At 47.6% G+C, this 18,055-nt stretch overlaps 1 long non-coding RNA gene across 7 annotated transcripts in view; it reads right to left on the bottom strand.

Annotated features, from left to right (window-relative positions):
* Positions 1-13,187, bottom strand: part of LOC138845182 (uncharacterized) — a 117,480-nt gene extending 104,293 nt beyond the window's left edge. The window contains exons 1-2 of one of the 7 annotated variants that reach the window (XR_016220713.1): positions 12,984-13,187; positions 12,352-12,542 (exon numbers count right to left, since the gene is read on the bottom strand). This is a non-coding gene — a long non-coding RNA (uncharacterized LOC138845182). The remainder of the gene's footprint in view (positions 1-12,351; positions 12,543-12,983) is intronic. The other 6 variants (XR_016220712.1, XR_011382013.2, XR_016220709.1 and 3 more) reach the window with 6 other exon arrangements.
* Positions 13,188-18,055: the final 4,868 nt, after the last annotated feature.

Genomic DNA, 18,055 nt, shown 5'->3' with positions numbered 1-18,055 from the left:
GCACATAGACGGTGTCAGCCCAGTGCCAGCACAGACAAGGCCCTGAGGAAGTGGCAGGTGGCAGAGGTAGGGGCAGTTGTCTGAGTCATTACTGTCATCATCATCATGCTAACAAGAAGAAAGTGGAGTTAGCAGGAATTCAGGAAGAGAGAATGAAGACTCCCTGGCAAGGAGAATCTCCTGGACTTTGTTCTTTAGCTCCATCTTATGTTTATCAAACGCATAGGTCTGTGTTTTTATAAGACCCTCAGTAATGCAAGAAAGATCCAGTTAAGGTCATGCAATTCACCAGGAGGGTATGGACACATTGGATCTAATGAGTAAGGCAGAAAGCGTTTCTCTTCTGAAGATTCCATCACCAGTAGCACCCCACACCCCAGATGCCCAGTTCTGTGAGGCTGAATTGTTCATTGGCTTCAAGAGGCCCAAGGGACCACCTAAAATGTCTATTTCTCTTCAGAAGCCACATCAGAGAGTTGCCCCTTGTTCTGTCTCCTGAAGTCTGGAGGAGTAGAATACATGCCCCCAGAGGAGGCTTTGGAGGGCATTAAAATGGAAGTGCATTGTCACTCACTCACTCCCAGTACTATTATAAAGTATGGACTTCAAAACAGAGTTTATCACTGAGGACAGCACCTGCCACTAGAAGCTTGAGAAACTGAGCAAGACAAAGTCCTCCTCAGTTTTATTCTAGATCTGCAAAGGCTAAAACCCAGGCATTTAAATGCAATGTATGGGTTGTGTGTGTGTGTGTGTGTGTGTGCGCGCACGCGCGCAACAAAAGTGAATCTGAGGGTTACCAGCATGGGCCACACCTAGCTCTTCCTGTCACATCAAGAGTACTCCCAACTTGCACACATCAGTTCTTCTGTGTCAGAAAACAATAAGAAAACTCAGCCAACTTACAACTATCAGGTGTCAATAATTATGAAGAGACAAGTAAACTCAAAAGGGACATTTCTACAACCTCCATTTTCACCTGACTTGAAAATAGATAATACAGGCAGGCATTTGGATCAGGACTTTTTTTCCTCTCTTTTGCAGTCAATCCATCTTTAGTCCTTTTCCATTGTTGTTGTTAGCAAATTCCAATTCCAATATAATTGCATTCCATAAGCACAGGCCAAGTGATGATTGCTGAGTTATACTTGTGAAGAGAAAGGAGCCATTTTCCAATGAAAAACACACTGCATGAAAGAATAGATAATGAAAGACAACTAGGAGTTGGCTTATCACATGTCTGTCTCCGTCTTACACATGTGTATATGTAATATCACAGTATTGTATTATACATCTGTGGTTGTCCATCCATGTAGGTGTATAGAAATGAGATTGACACATAGACATTTCTATGTGCAAGGGTGTGGATCTATGGATCTAAACACGTACACTGTAGGCATAGAACACTTCACGTGTACCAACCATGTACTTGTGAGAACAGTATCTGTTTGTGTTCTTATAAAGCTCCATCCTCACAAAAGAATTTGTCTCATGAGCCCCGTCTGTGGCTGACATACGGCCTTGTTTTAGGAAACATGTTTCCCATTTGTACGGTCTATTATCCCCTAGTTGTTTCCTTCCTTGAGGAAAGAAATGCTGGACCTACAGCTCCTTTCCTCCTCCTCCCTGCAAGGTCACCTGCCACCACCAGGCCAGGCCAAGTTGTCCCCACCCTTGTGGGACAGTGACTCACACCGCCTTACCCAGGATCCCCCAGAGCAGCCCCACCCCAATCCTCAGTGACTCGAGGTATGGGTGACGACTCCTTCATCCTCCAGATCTTTCTCTGCCCTCATTGAAGGCTCACGCGGGCAGCCTTTATGGGACATGTGACATCTGGACCCAATAACGCCTCATACTACAGTACCTCCTGCAGCCAGAGATCAAGCCATATCCTCTGTGGCCATGGCAGGAGTCATCAGTCTCCCCATGGAAGAGCCTCTTAGGAGGGCCTGGATTTCAGCTCTGGCTTTTCTATAAACATGGCCATGCTACCCCTACAAAAACATGGAACATTCTCTACCTGGTAATAGTTTGATGCTCCATCCTCATACATGCCCACTCTCCTGAAGCCAGATTTATGGCCTGCCGTGCCCTGGGGCTCCCTTCTGAGTGCAGGACAGCGCTCTCTGCATTTCCTCACCGCCTCAGCTCCTTGAGACACAAGAGGAGGAGGACTTTGCTGCACACAGCATCACCACCCCCTTCCCAGTCATGCTTTGAGCAGGGGTCAGCAGGGGTCACCCTTGTCACACCCTGGGAGACTGTCCTTAAAACGCTCCAGCAGCCCTTTGCACACCCACATCTCCCTCCCTGCCTCCTGCACATCCTCAAGCTCCCAGTCCTGCCCCGAGGTGCTCCCCATGCCCTACAGGGCCACACAGTCCACAATTCTCCCTAAACCTTCCCTCGGCTCATCCCGAGCCTATCCATCTTCAGACTCCCACGTCCCTAGAGGTCAAGGGTGATGATGTATGATTCAGCTAATTTAATTATCACCCAATTTGTTTGCTAACTAAGTGTTATCCCTTATTCAAAAAAAGATCCATAGACAACAAAATTAGCGGTGAGACTAGGAATCCAGGACAGCCTGGAGATGAGTTATTAGAGAAGAAAGTAATATTTCAGCCCTCTTATGCCACCCTCCCCCAGAACAGCCACCAGCTCCAGACCCAGCAGGGCCGCGAGCAGGGACAGATGACCACTGGAAATACCTCCTGCAAAAGGATCAGATTAAGTGTTCCCGATGCTCAGCCAGACCCCTGACCTCCCTCAGAACCACACAGGAAGCCTCTCTCTGCTCCCACGTGGAGGGTGGGCTTCTTCCCAGGGCAGGAGGGGCTTCCGGCAGACCAACAGCACTCGAGGGGCCAGCAAGCCTCACGTGCTTCCCCCCAGGGCACCACCGAGGAGCCGGAGAACACGGCACGCTGAGGCCAAGCAATCACAAACCCTTTTGGCAGGAACACGAGGGCCATCGGGAAGCTAATTTAGATCCTGCCTGGCTGCCTGGAGTCTGGAAGGAACCGAGAAAGCACGAGAAAATTATGCAGTGAAATTGTCAGAAGGCAGGAAAGACCCAAGGCCTTGGTCTTAATCATGTTCCATGTGAAGAAGTTCTGGCATGGTGCATGTGTGAGACCTGCCAAACCTTGAGTAATGGGAACAAACAAGGGAGGAGAGGGAGGGAAGGAGGGAGGGAAGGAGGGAGGGAGGGCTGAGAGCAAGGGGGGTTGGAGGGAGGGAAGTCAGACTGTGTCTAGGTGGTGCCAAACATCTGGGTAAACTGTAAATGTTTAAGCCAACAGCTGGTCATTTTGTCTATGGAGCAGCAAACGTCCCGTCTGACAATGTCTCGGTTGCACCGCTGGGATTTTGTTTCGTTTTCTTCTCCGGTGTGTGTGTGCAGTTGCTCAGAAGTTCCTTGAGGGCATAACCGAGGTTTATTTATTTATTCTCAGGCGTCTCCACCTTCCAGCACTTAGGACACGTCTAGTTCCCCAGGACGCACCCCACACAGGTGTGAGACAGGGAGGACGGACAGGAGCAAGCCACATACAGATGAGCCCCCCCACCTCAACTCTCAAGTGCAAGGTGACCAAATAATTTATTGTCCAAACTGGGACAATTTTGAGAGTGCTGACACTGGCCCAGGAAAAGCCGGCCATATGGTCACCCTATGTAGGGAAGAATGAGCCATTGGGGAAGAGTTGCCTTTCTTATGCTCCAACTTATTTTCTAACTGTACATGAGGTGAGCTTGGAGTACTTGAGCAACAGCAGGGACATGGCAGCCACTGGGACCATGAGGCAGGAGAGGTTGCTGTGAGCATGGGCTTCATTCCAGGTGTCATGGTGGGTGGCAGGCAGGGTGGCTGCATGAGTGCTAAGATCTAATTCTTGTTTGACGTGATCTCTCTGATGGAAGCATGCTGAATGAGTCATAGGGTACAGGTCACCATGGCTGTCCAAGCTACAGAGGATGATGGCTTATGTTGCTGGGTGCCAGGATGGGTGTGCAGAGGAGATGGAACAGGGGAAACAGTTTGGGAATAATTGGTCTGAGTTGCCAGACTCTGCTGATGCAATGGACATGGGTGCAAGGTGAAGTGAAGCATCGGGTGACTCCAGGGAAGTGGTGGCGTCCATTACCAGGAGAGGTCTGTAGTTGGGGGAGGCCTTCCCCGCCCTTCCTGCCAACGTAGTCACCTGTGACCCTCAGCTACTCACTGTCTCTGCCCTGAGTACTGTCTTCACAGATCCGGCCACCAAGCATAACCACTTTTATAAATGGGTTCATTTAATTAATCTCTCCCAGCAGATGTGTCCCCCTGAAGACAGGGACTTTGCCTTGTTCACCAACATGCCTAGCATCTAATACATGTTCCAGACATAGTTGCTGAAAAAACGAAACCAAGGTAAGCTTTCACAACTACTTAACTTGAGTTCTACTATGCATTCCGGGACCAGCGAGCTGTGGAACTTTTAGACAAACCACAGGGCCCTTCTGGTTCACATGTCAATAAAAGATTTGGATGAGATGTTTGCCTGTGTCCTTTCTAGCTCAAACATTCTGGGACCGTGATTATGTTCTTTGATGGTCCCAGGTAACCTAGCATCAACAAAACCAGAACATGGCATCCAAAGCCCTCTAAACTATTTTTGACCTAGAGCTTGAAAGGAGTTTGCTCCCAGGGCCCAAGCCCTCATACCAGTAAGTGTCAGTAAATACACATCACTAGGGAGTCAGCACATCCTGGCTCATTCCCTGGGGTCTTTACAGAAGCAGGTAGCACATTAGCCTCATTGCCAGCACCAGCTGTGTACTGAACATTTTTCCAGAAGGCTGTATGTGGGGGTCCTACTGCCCTTTCTATGTCTATCCCCATTGCTCAATGTTTTGCATGTGGCTTACATGCAACGAGTCAGACCATCTTTGCACTCCAAATGACTGAGCCTCAGAGTCCTCTGACAATACATAATTTAACTTCTCCTTTTCTTGGTCCTTCAAGTCCCACGTCCAAGGTGAACTTTGGAAAGAGATCTTGAAGGCTGTTGCTCTGCCAGCTGCTCTGTGATCTCTGTACCTCCCTCATTCTACAATTGGCATCCCCAAGCCCAACAGCTCCCCTAACCTTTCCTCTCTCCATCTAACAGGATGGGCAGAACACAGATAAAAAAGGAAACCAACAAAACACCATGCTAGCCACTAGTTCCAACCTCCTGAGCTGCTCACAAGAACAAAAATCCATGTGAGGCAAGTTTCAAAGCCTCCACATTTAGACTGGGTTGACAAGAATGGTAGCACTCTCTACTGCAGTTCTAAGAACCATGCCTTGTCCCAGCATTGGCCCATGCCCAAAGAAAAACCCCTGAAAACCAGGGCAGAAACCAGAATCTGACCCAGATGGACCACTGGTGGCTCAACTCTACTATTTCTCCAAACTTTGGGTCCCAAGCCCCATCCTACATCCAAAGGCCAGGGCTCCTGATCCACCTCTTGTTCACTGGCCCTTTGGCACCAGTCCCTGGCCACACACTGCCTCTGTCCCTGGCCTGAACTGGGCCTTCATCTGCAGCAGGCACATTAATGCTGGTTTCTTATGCAATCGGAGAAACCAAAGCTTCAACATTCACCAGCTGCCCTCTGTTCTGCATTTTTCTCCTCCTTCCCAAGCTACAGCTATGGTAACCTGCTTCCAGCCCTCTCTGGACCTTTCTCTAATCCAAGTCTAGCGTCTCCTCTTATGGAACACCCATTCCCAGGTTCTGCTGAAGCCATGATGATGACCATTTCTTCTGTAAAACACATTCTTTTGGTTATCCCACTGCTCCTAAATCTATTATTATTGGGAAACATGACCAGGCCCTCCAAATGCCCTTTACTCAGGCTTTGCTCAGTTTAAAGAAAGATTAATACATCCGGTAGCAACTTGCAGTTTCTGGGTGCTCAGATATGCCTTTTTGGTCTGGACTGAACCACTAGCATCTCCCACCTGTACCCCTAACATCTATAAGAACAGATAACTGCCCTTGTCTCCCTACAGTCCTCCATAGCTGTGACCCTATGCAAATAGGAGTCTGATCATGTCACATCTCTGCTCAGATCCTGCAACTGCCCTGTCGTTCATCTTGGGCTAAAATCTCATGTCTTTACAATGTGATCTAGAAGGCCCTTCACAATTCCAGGTTGTCTTAGTCTGTTCCTGCTTCTATAACAAAATACTTAGGAATTTATAAGCAACAGAAACTTATTGGTCACACTTCTGGAGGCCAGAAAATCTAATACCAAGTTGCTGGCAGGCTCAGTGTCTGCTAAGAGGCCTGGTCTCTGCCTCCTAGATGGTGCATCTGCAAGAGACAAGTATTGTGACCGCACACAGTAGAAGGGACAGAAAGGGGTGGAAAATGGACAAACTCACCCCCTCATACCATTTTACATACCACTAATTCTACTCAGGAGGGCACATCACTTGCTAATCATATTATTTTTTAAAGAGATTTATTTGTTGATTTGAAAGGCATAGCTACAGAGATAGAGGGAGAATCAGAGAGAGATATTCAATCCATTGGTTCACTCCCCAAATGGCTGCAATGGCCAGAGCTAAGCCAATCCAAAGCTAGGAGCCAGGAGCTTCTCCCAGGTCTCCTATGTGGGTGCAGGGGCCCAAGTACTTGAACCATCTCCCACTACTTTGCCAGGCACATTAGCAGGGAGCTGGATCAGCAGTGGAGCAGCCGGGACTTGAACTGGTTCCCATATGGGATGCTGGTGCTGCGGGTAGCAGCTTACCCCATTATACCACAGTGGCGGCCCCTTGCCTAATCATATTCTAAAGGCCCCACCTCTTAATACTCATACATTGTTATTGATTCATGGAACATGAATTTTTGAAGAGGAAACAACATCCAAATCATAGGAGAGGTACCCAATTGTTTCTTAAACATGCCAGACATGCCCCTGCCTCAGGGCCTTTGCACTGGCCATTCCTCTCTCTGAAATAGTCTTCTCCAGGTAGCAGTTGGCTCATTTCCTCTACTCCTTCAAATTTGCTCCAATGACCTGTGCACACCACTCCATTTATAATCTCAACCTGCACCTAGCAATCCAATCCTTCCTACCTTGCTCTTTTTGTTTCTAAATCACACTCTAACTTATTATCTCAATTACCTATCTAGTATGATATTCTTTAATACGGTCTCCTCCAGTGAAATTTAAGTATCAAGAGCATAAGAATTGTTGACCATCTTGTTCAGTGCTTAGAACAGTGCCTGACGTGTAAAATTACTGCATGGATTAACTAAGAAGTTTGTCAGTAGTTAAGAGTCCAGCCTCTGGCCCTTGGGCTAGGTTGGAACTTCAGCTTTTCTGCTTACTAGCTGTGTTACTTTAAGCAAGTTTGCTAACTTTGTTTTAGACCTCAGTTTGTCCACCCGTAAAAATAGAAAAATAATTCTAACTACTTTGCCGGACTTTCGATGAGAAATGTCATGTAGTATTGCTTTGCACAGAGTCTGGAATATAGAGAGTGCTTGGTGGGTGGCATCTATTGTCTTCAACCTTGAAGGGTAAGTTAGACTTTTGGAAATAATCAAAAGCTACCTGGTAACTAAAGTGGGCAATTTTGCTTATGCTCAAAAGGAGGATGGGAAAAGATCAGTGTTGTGGCACAGTGGGTTAGGCCACTGCCTGTGACACCAGGTATCCCCTATCAGAGTGCCAGTTTGAGTCCTGGCTGCTGTCCTTCTAACCAGCTCCCTGCTAATATTCCATTGGAAAGTAGCAGAAGATGACCCAAGTTCTTGGGCCCCTGCCATCCACATGGGAGAGCCAGATGGAGTTCCAGGATCCTGATTCCAACAGTTAGGGAAGTGAACCAGTAGAAGGAAGATCTCCCCACCTTCCACCTCCATCACTCTGCCTTTAGAAAAGCTGGGGATGGCACTGTGGCATAGCAGGGAAAACCGCCGCCTGCAGTGCCAACATCCCATATGGGCACAGGTTCAAGTCCCAGCTGCTCCACTTCTGATCCAGCTCTCTGCTATGGCCCGGGAAAGCAGTGGAAGATGGCCCAAGTCCTTGGGCCCCTGAACCTGCATAGGAGACCTGGAAGAAGCTCCTAGCTTGGGATTGGCACAGCTTCGGCCATTGCAGCCAACTAGGAAGTGAACCAGCAGATGGAAGACCTTACTCTCTCTCTCTCTCTCTGTAACTCTGACTTTCAAATGAATAAATAAAAACTTAAAAAAAAAAAAACTAGAAAAGCAAGATGGGAAGATAATGCGGTGTGAGTGGTCTATTTCACAGATCATAAGTCAACTCTACCAAATAATCCTGGCAAAGAAAAAAAAAGACTTACATTCATGTTTTAAACAACAGAACTGTCAATGTGGCCACTTAGAAGGGACACATCGATTTAAGTGCATTAGTCCTGGCATTTTTCCATTGGAATCCCAAAAGTGAAGATAAAAGGCCCTTAGCAGTCCTTGGCTGCAGCACTGCCTTCTATGACTCGCTTCGTGTCACTGTTTCGCAAAGGAGAACCAAGTGCTCTCCGAGTATCTGGGTCAAGAACCCCCAGGGAGAGAGTGTCAGAGACTCTGCAGAGAGAATATCATGGAAAGTGATAGCCTGAACCAGACCACACAGTAACCCGAGTGCTGTGAAGTTCTCGAAACCCAATCTGGGCAGCAGCGATCAGACCTGGGGACAGACTTTCTGGGGCCCAGAGAAGGGGTAGGGAGACTCACCCTCAGACAGGCTGGCCACCAGCCCCCTCTTTGACTTCTCCATCTTCTTCCTCTCTTCTCTCCTTCGACACTTCTGAGAAGAGGCGGGTGAGGACATAGAGGAGGCCTAGAGTGACACACTCAACCCAACACCCTGAGAAGATGATCTCCATCCCAGCTGTGCCTTCTACAGTCTCATCCTTAAAAGTATATGGGGGGGGGGTGCGCCACAGCTCAATAGGCTAATCCTCTGCCTGCGGCACTGGTACACCGGGTTCTAGTCCCGGTCGGGGCGCCAGATTCTGTCCCAGTTGCCCCTCTTCCAGGCCAGCTCTTTGCTATGGCCCAGGAGTGCAGTGGAGGATGGCCCAAGTGCTTGGGCTCCTGCACCTGCATGGGAGACCAGGAGGAAGCACCTGGCACCTGGCTTCAGATTGGCTAGTTCTGGCCATGGCAGCCATTTGGGGGATGAACCAACGGAAAGAAGACCTCTCTGTCTCTCTCTCACTGTCTAACTCTACCTGTAAAAAAACAAAAGTACATGGGAAGCTCAAGGAGGGACTTCCTCAGAGGAAGGAACTGAGGCTCAGAAATAAGGCTGTGGGCACTGCAGATATTATTGGTGGCCCACCCATACCCCCCAGTCCACCCTAGGGGACTCCTGCAGATGGCTCTCCTGCCCACCACTGACTTCCTACATCTCTCTGGCCTCAGGAGCAAGATGATCCTGCAGCTATTATGGGAGTTAGCACCCTGTAAGTGACCTTGCCTTCCACAAGGTTTCTTAGAGAGTCTCCAGCAGGACTGAGTCCCAGAAGCTCCCATGGGCAAACCTGCACAACCACCTCCTCTTTCTTACCCTATCTCCCAAGTCCTTCACCAGGTCTATCAGGTGTCTACTGCCGGGAAGGGCTTCCTAACCATGTGTATCAGAGCCAGCCCAGACTGCTCCACAGAGCTAATTATCTACAAAGCCATTTTAGTGACCCTTCTGTTCAACAGAGGTCTTATTAAAAATTTGTTTATGTAGACTGCCATAGTCTGAATGTCCTCCAGAATTCATGCTTTGAAACTTGATCCTCATTGCAGTGGTCTTGAGGTGGAGCCTTTTGGGAAGGGATTAGGTCTTGGGGGCCCCACCCTCATGGATGGATTCCTGCCTTTAGCCTTCTGCCATGTGAGGCCACATCAAGAAGGCCCTCAGCAATCACAGAGAGCTAGAACCTTGATCTGGGACCCCAGCCTCCAGAACTGAGAAATAAGTTCCTATTGTTTATTAATCAAAAGATATCAATTTACAATTCAATTACACTTGAAACAATGAATCCAGTTGAGCATCCCTAATCTGACAATCCTAAAACCTGAAGCTTTCTGAGCACCAACGTGATGCCACAAGTGGAAAATTCTATACTGCGAAACTTTGATGCCCAAAATTGTTTAAAGTGCTGTACAAAATTACCTTCAGGCTATGTGTATAAAGAGCTTCCTGTCCCAACCATTTTAGATAAAATATCCAGCCTTCCCCTCTCTCCCCCTCCCTCTCCCTCTTCCCCCCTCTCTCCTCCCCCTCCCTCTCCCTCCTCCCTCTCCTCCTCTTCCCCCCCTCTCCTCCTCTTCCCCCCCTCTCCCCCTCTCCCCCCTCCCTCTCAGCAGCCAGAAGCTTGGGGCAGAGAAAAGCAATCACAAGTTGCCAGATTAGAGAGCTCTCCTACCAAGTCAGGGCAGGGGACAGTGTGTGACATCCCAGGACCTGCAAATGCACCCTGACAGACAGAAGACCAGCTTCTGGCTATCTCAGCCCCAGAGGATGTCTCCCTCCCTCTCCCTCTTTCCCCCTCCCCCTCTTCCCCCCTCCCTCCCTCTTCCTCCCTCTCCCTCCCTCTCCCTCTCCCCCCCTCACTCTCTCCCCCTCCCTCTCTCCCTCTCAGCAGCCAGAAGCTTGGGGCAGGGAAAAGCAATCACAAGTTGCCAGCTTAGAGAGCTCTCCTACCAAGTCAGGGCAGGGGACAGTGTGTGACATCCCAGGACCTCCAAATGCACCCTGACAGACAGAAGACCAGCTTCTGGCTATCTCAGCCCCAGAGGATGTCAATGCCTTGATTCAACTGCACTATTATCAGACAAACCCCCAAAGAACAGCAGCGGCACAGAGGCAGACGCAAAGCGAAAGGTCCAAAGGTGTCCTATGAGAACACAGCACACAGTACCTTCCCCCTTGCAAGTCCCCCTGCCTGGGAGTCCTGAACTGGAGCCAAACTTGAACTTTTGCTTTGGATCCTAATTTTTTAATACTAGAAACCAAGACCAAAATGTCTATGGAATCTGCCAAGGACAAGGAAGGAGAAGTCGGAAGTTGTTGTTTGAAAACAAATGGTAGCAGGGTAACAACGTGACTTTGTTTCTCCTGCACTGAGCCCAGCTCGTCCGATTCACGCTCCTAGTGCATTACCCTATTTAATCCTTACAACACCCTGGGAAGTCGTCTTCACTGTAATTCTGCATAAAAGAGACCCCAATGCATGCATTTCTGTTCCAAGCACACAGTGTGTCGGTCTTCCAGGAGAAGGGGGCGGTGCACCACATCTCCACTTCACCAGTGAGTCTCCAGTGAGCACAGGCCAACAGGAAAGCTGCTGGGTGGCAGCAGAACCCAATCAAGGGTAATAAGGCAAAGCACAGTTGCGGGGAATTTGTTTTGCTTGTAGTGGCTTCCTGATGAAACCACAGCTCCAGGGAGAACTAGCAATCAGAGACGGGGCGACTCTTCCAGCACAGGAACATTGTCAAAGCCGAAAGCCCCACGAAGAAAACGTCCATACCGGGGATGCTCACGGCCCGAGATTCTGGCTACGCACCCACGGCACAGGTCCTCAACCTCAGTGCACACTGGATCATCTGGGAAGTTTTTTTTTTTTTTTTTTAATCCTGATGCCTGCACCGCAACCTCAGACACAGTAGGCACTGAGATTTTAAATATTCCCTGTATGATTCAAACATGCAACCCAGGTAGAGCAGTAAAGCTCCACTGTAATGGACTCTGTTACTTGTCAGTTGGAAAAGAAATACTTTGTCTCCATTACAAATAACTCCAGAAGGCTTTGGCTGAACCTGAGCCTGGACCCTGAAAACTAATTTAGAGGAATTATAAACACACCAATGACTGCACAGGCATGACCGCACCCACTAAGTACAGATACAGAGTCAGAGAGAGCTCTGTCCTCCTGGTGCTAGAAGTAAAACAAGTTCTTAGAAAATGTGTCGTACATCGTACAGTTGGTGAGGATCATCAGTGGTCCATCTAACCCGCACTTACTCACCTGGTCCTACTTGCAAAGAGATGCACATTAGCTACTAAAGACATGGCAGAAAAGGGTAAAGCCATTGTCCCCAGCACAACATTGAACTAGGGGCTTCATTTCCTGTAAACCGTTCCTGAGCCAACTGCACCCCCAGGCTGCAGCATTTCCCCCCAATCATCGACACTAGTGCTTCAGTAAAAGTAGCAAAAGGCAGGCAGAGAAGGAGTCTTCCTTTTAAGGGACATTTGCATTATTTGACTTCAATATTACTTTCAATTCTCATCCCCTTTCCAGATTATTGTTCACATTGCCTCATTACTCACGTTAAGTGAAAAGAGCCTGGATTCCGCTGGTTGGAAGTCAAGGTCGTGGAGCAGGGGTTTGGCCTAGCAGTGAAGACACAGCATCCCACGTCGGAGGGCCTGGGTTTGCTTCCTGGCTCCTGCCCCTGACTCCAGCTTCCTGCCATTTCGGGTGATGGGAGTCAGCTGTGGAGGCTCAAGCACTTGGGTTCCTGACACCCAGGTGGGAGACGCAAATTGAGTTCCAGGTTTCGGGCTTCTGCCTGGCCCAGCCCCAGACCTTGTGGCCATCTGGGGAGTGAACTAGCAGATGGACACTCCTCCTCCCCTCACCCATCTCCCCGTCAAAGAAATAAATTCTTCAAAAAAAATAATAATAAGTCCTCTACAATCTTTTCCCAACCTAACTTTCTATTTTTCTCTCTCTCCACACCCAGAACAAATTATCTCTTACTAAACCAGTAAGTCCACTCACTATCCCAAAGACTTTCTAAAGCCATCTTTTTGTCTTCACTAAAAAGCACTCAAGTGAAAACTTTATTACCTAATCATTTTTCTTACTGAGGACCATAAATAGTATTTAGGTTCAAGCTAAAACAAGAACATACTTAAACATATAACCGTCCTTTCTGCTGATAAAAGAAAATGCCGACCTTATCGTCGAACGCTGTGACACACTGATTCCACTGGTGAGTACAACCCTTCATCCCTCTCAGAATCCTCAGCCTTTGCAATGTGACTCGGCAGCTTTACCTATCAAAAGGTAGAATATATTTCCCCCACTTCTTAGCTGTTTCTACTTTTGCTCTTTTCTGATTGCGTGGAGCATGCCTGGGCTAGCCAATTGGAAGATGAGAAGCACGTGGCCTGAACCAATAACCACCCCAGCCAGCAGCCAATCAACCACCAGACACGTGTGGGTGTGAACACAGCTGAAGCCAGAACCTCCCAGCTGAGTCCGTTCTAGTTCAAACTTTCATCTACCACCTTCTTATTAGTGACCTCAATCAAGACCAAAAGAATTGCCCAGAGAGGCCACCCTAAACTGCCATCTTGAATCCCACAGGCTTGATAAGTACTAATTGCTTGCAGCCACTGAACTTCAGAGTGGTTTGTTTCACAGTGTAATCGTGGCAATAGATAGATGACACAAGTACTAAAACAACCAGCTGTATAGCAGTAATTTAAGTGAGTCGCAAGCCACCAGGCAAAGCTGAAGGGCAAGGAATTAGGAAAGACACCATGCTGAGTGGTTCCCCACTGAATCCCCTTTGCATGACACAGGGATGGTCACAGGTGTTCCATAATGTGTGTTGCATGAAGGAAGCATCTGGTAATAGATCTGTGGTGTAACCGTTCTCAGAATGGGTCATAGAGAAGATTAACATCCAAGATTTTAAATATAATTGACCCACTGCAATCATTTACCTACCTTTTTTATTTGTAAGTCCAAAATCCTTACCCAGTTCACATAAACTACACAGGAAAAAAAATTTCTTTAAAAAGCTTCCCCACATATTCAGATGACTCTGCCCCACCACACAAGGCCGTTTCTCTCCAGCTGCCGGGTTGCTTCTGCAAGATTTTGAACCTAGCCAGTAATAGTAGCTGGTGTAACAGCTAATCTTAGAAAACACACATCACTGCTCCAACCCTGTAATTAAGACCAGAAATCTGTAACTGAGACATTCATAAGACTGGGGTTTCCATGTGCCAGCTTTGCCTTTAGCGTTCTCCAGCATGGGCTAGATGGGGGATGCATAACAGGACCATGTAATGCCCAGGAAAGTGGGCTCTAGATGGGCAATGGCCAATAAGTGTTGACCCAACTCAGTACTTCCAAAAGCCCCTTCTCCTTGGTTCATGGTTCAGTACTTCTCTTTGATCATGATTTAAGCAGTAGGGTCAACCAACCACCAGCAAATCTGCAATAGAAGAACAAATATCTAAGGGCAAATGGTTAGTAATTTGTTGCTTTCTTTGGAACTGTCTGTCTCCAGTAGCCCATTATAAATGTAGAGGCTTTTAACTTCTCATAAGGATACTTCTATTTCACTCATTTTCTCTATCACAGAACAGACCAACTTCAACCAACTGTTTCCAGTCTTAATACTTGGATTCAAGTCAGAAACAGTTATTAAACTTATTTAGACAGAGCTTATTACTGAGTCCTGATTTATTAACATGTTTATTTAGACAGATAGACAGAGCCATAACTGAAGCTAGGAAGGTGCAGGCACTTTCCTTCCCAGAATGCAAACTTTGTTTCTGACTTCAGACCTTAAAGTCTATCTGGACAAAGCACTGATTTGGCAGGTCATTCTGAATACGTTTCAGCAGTCTGTCTCTTTGATAAAGCCAGGAGGGTAAAACTGCTATAGTCATATGTGTCTTCAATTGGGAAGATAATCTTTTCCCACTGCTTCCTACTGGGGAGACTTTTTCAATCTGTTTAATACTAGGGAGGAGCCAGGTTGCTATTTTGGGTCTAACTATGAAAGATTTATTGAACTCTAATTTACTGAGAGCTATTTGAAATGCTAGGTCCTTAGGGTTTGGATTGTTTTTATTAAAAGGAGTCCAGCAATTGATCACCTCATGGGAGGAAGAAGAACAAGCCACTCTGATTTAAAGGTATCATGCACCAGGGGACTTGGATTATAAGAAAGGTAGCTTTTGGCGTGGCTCATTCATGTCTGTGGGTGCAGAATGTGAATCCTGGAGAGGACCTTGGAGATCATTTGTTACAAATTTTGCATTTCATAGGAGGAAACTAAAATCCAGAGAGGTTAAGTGCCCTGCCAAGGATCACATAGCGAGTGAGTAACAGAATCGGGACTGGCCAGCGCCGCAGCTCACTAGGCTAATCCTCCACCTGCAGCTCCAGCACATTGGGTTCTAGTCCCAGTCGGGGCGCCGGATTCTGTCCCGGTTGCCCCTCTTCCAGGCCAGCTCTCTGCTGTGGTCTCGGAGTGCAGTGCAGGATGGCCCAAGTACTTGGGCCCTGCACCCACAAGGGAGACCAGGAAGAAGCACCTGGCTCCTGGCTTCAGATCAGCATCAGCGCAGTGCGCCGGCCACAGTGTGCCAGCCATGGTGGCCATTGGAGGGTGAACCAACGGTAAAGGAAGACTTTTCTCTCTGTCTCTCTCACTGTCCACTCTGCCTGTCAAAAAAAAATAAGGAAATAAAAAAGAGAATCGGGACTGACATTTTGCCCACCCTTTTAAAAATTCCAGCAAACACCATGAACACCACCTGCCAAGAGCACATTGCTGCTGTTCCAGTCAGGTCAGAGCACAGGGTCACACATGTGCCCGCCTCCACTGGAGACCCAGGCTCAATGCACTCAGCCAGCGGCACTCATTATTACACAACACTTATTCCCAAAAGTGGAGAATCTGCTGTTTAGAGCAGGGTTTATTAGTGTCAGCACCACTGACATTTTGGGGTAGATCACTGCTTCTTGAAGAATTGTTGTTTCACAGAATTCTTGGCCCCTACCCCCCAGATGCAAGTAGCATCTAGCTGGTTCTCCATACATTACCAAATGTCCCCAGGGTTGCAAAACCATCCCCACTCTAGAGCTACTAGTTCACAGAGAAGTAAGCTCATATCTCTTGTTCAGTGTTTGACATAACCATCACTGAGCTGTATGGTGTGTTTCTATTAATGATGAAAAATGTGGAAGACCTAGAGAGTTGAAGAGAAAGAACTGTTCTCTGTCCTACTCCCCCTTGTATTCTCAAGTACCTAGCACAACAGTTACTTATTCTATCTTCTTAGAAATTAATATAGGTCATACTATTTATTATAACAGATATTAATTTATTAATTGATAAAATATTCTGAATGCTTCCAGTTCATATTCAAATCATTTTCCTTCATTCTTTTCACCATGACCATGGTGCAGTTCTTTTAAAAATTCGGGGGCCAGCATTGTAGCTCAGCAGGTTAAGTTGCCAACTGCATCACCAGCATCCCATAATGAGTACTTGTTCGAGTCCGGCTTCTCTGCTTTCAGTCCAGCTGCCTGGTAACGTGCCTGGGAAAGCAGCAGAGGATGACCGAGTGCTTGGATCCCTACCACGCACATAGGAGATCTCGATGGTGCTCCAGGCTCCTGGCTTCAGCCTGGCCCAGTCCCAGCTACTGGGGCCACTTGGGGAGTGAACCAGCAGATGGCAGATGTCTTTCTCTCTGTCTCTTCCTCTCTTTCTCTCACTTTGTCTCTCAAATAAATAAAATAAATCTTTAAAAAATTCATAGTCCATAGAGCATACAGAAGACACAAATGGAACGCTGGGAGGGAGTTTGGATAATGGGTACCAAACCCGAGTTAGAACGAATGAGTTCCTAGTGTGGCACAGCAGAGTGAGGAGACTGTAGTTCACAATAACCTAGTATGTTTCATACGAACATATAGAAGTAAGAAACTCCGAAGCAGGAACAACTTCAATGCGGTAGAGAGGAACAACACGGCACTTACCATCTCGCTTTAATTTCATTTCAAACTCTCATTTTGAAGCATTTCCAAAGGTCTAGGGGATGCCGCAATTTGCATTTTTGTGAAGGTACCAGCTTGAGGCTGATGCGTCCGAGACAATGGTCAAAGATGCCGAGCCCGCTGACTGGCAGCCAACGGCCAGTTCCACGATTTGCTACGTGTTGAAGACGCCCACCCCCTTAACTCTGGCCAGTGATTTCTTAAAACGTATTTCTATTTTTCTCAAAAAATAGCCATCAAGTGAGAGAGAAAATGTCATGTGGGAAAGGCAGTTAGGTAGTCAGTGAGCAACACGAAGGAAAGCCCAGAGGCACTCAGCTCTCAGCAGAGAGAAAAAACAAGAACTTGTGCATTCTCTTTCACTCTATTCTCAAGTTCAGAAAGTCACAAATGCCCAGAACATGGGCCTCTGGGATGTCAAGGGACTGCCATAAACTCTTGCCCAGGGGCACACCCGGGAGAGATCAGCTGAGTGAGGGCCCAGGGGGAGTGGCTTTGAAAAGCCAGGCTTGGAGAGGCAAGGAGAAGTGGGTGGGAGCCAAGGAGTTTTTAGAGCCGCTTCCCAAGGAGCTCTCATTTAGCTTCAGGGTGTGGGAGAGAGGGTCCTGCCAGCGAGCTCACTGCAGGGTGACAGGTAGAAAAGGGTAACCAGATCTTCTGCCTCCCATATTGGCTATAGAAGGATGCTAACACCAGGAAAATAGATGAGGCATGGAGAAGCCTGGGAGACTGATGGCAGGTTGAAAATGTCTGCTCTGCAGAGCCCCAGGCCAAGGGTAATGGTTGTGTTTTCCAGGACTCACCAAGCTTTTCTGATACTCTTCCCCATGAGGGCCACCACCGAGGCCCGAAGAACCAGCCTCAACAATGCCCTGTCACAGTCCCTTCACTGCAACCCAGAGGAAGAGAGCAGCTGCATATCATATGTAAGGGGATGGGGAGTGGATTGTCTGCTTGGCTGCATTCCCAACAGATCCAAATCTCCAACAATGGCTCCCACGTGAGCCAACAGGAAGATGCATTTGATTCTATAGCCATTCACTAAGCTGGAGAAAATCCGACAACTGTTCTTCTTCCGCAGCATCCACTGTTCCAGTATGTGCCAGGTGTTTTCTACAGGTTTTTTTTTTTTTTATACTCTGTGACAGCTCTCCTTATAACAACACAGCAACATGCATATTTATAAAGGAGAAGTTAAGTAATTTGCCCAAGGTTGCA

The sequence above is a fragment of the Oryctolagus cuniculus genome, chromosome 14 (genome assembly GCF_051225735.1).
Source record: "Oryctolagus cuniculus isolate XC-2025 breed Fujian yellow rabbit chromosome 14, ASM5122573v1, whole genome shotgun sequence".
Lineage (NCBI taxonomy): Eukaryota > Metazoa > Chordata > Mammalia > Lagomorpha > Leporidae > Oryctolagus > Oryctolagus cuniculus.
This window is presented reverse-complemented; position numbering and strand designations above follow the sequence as displayed.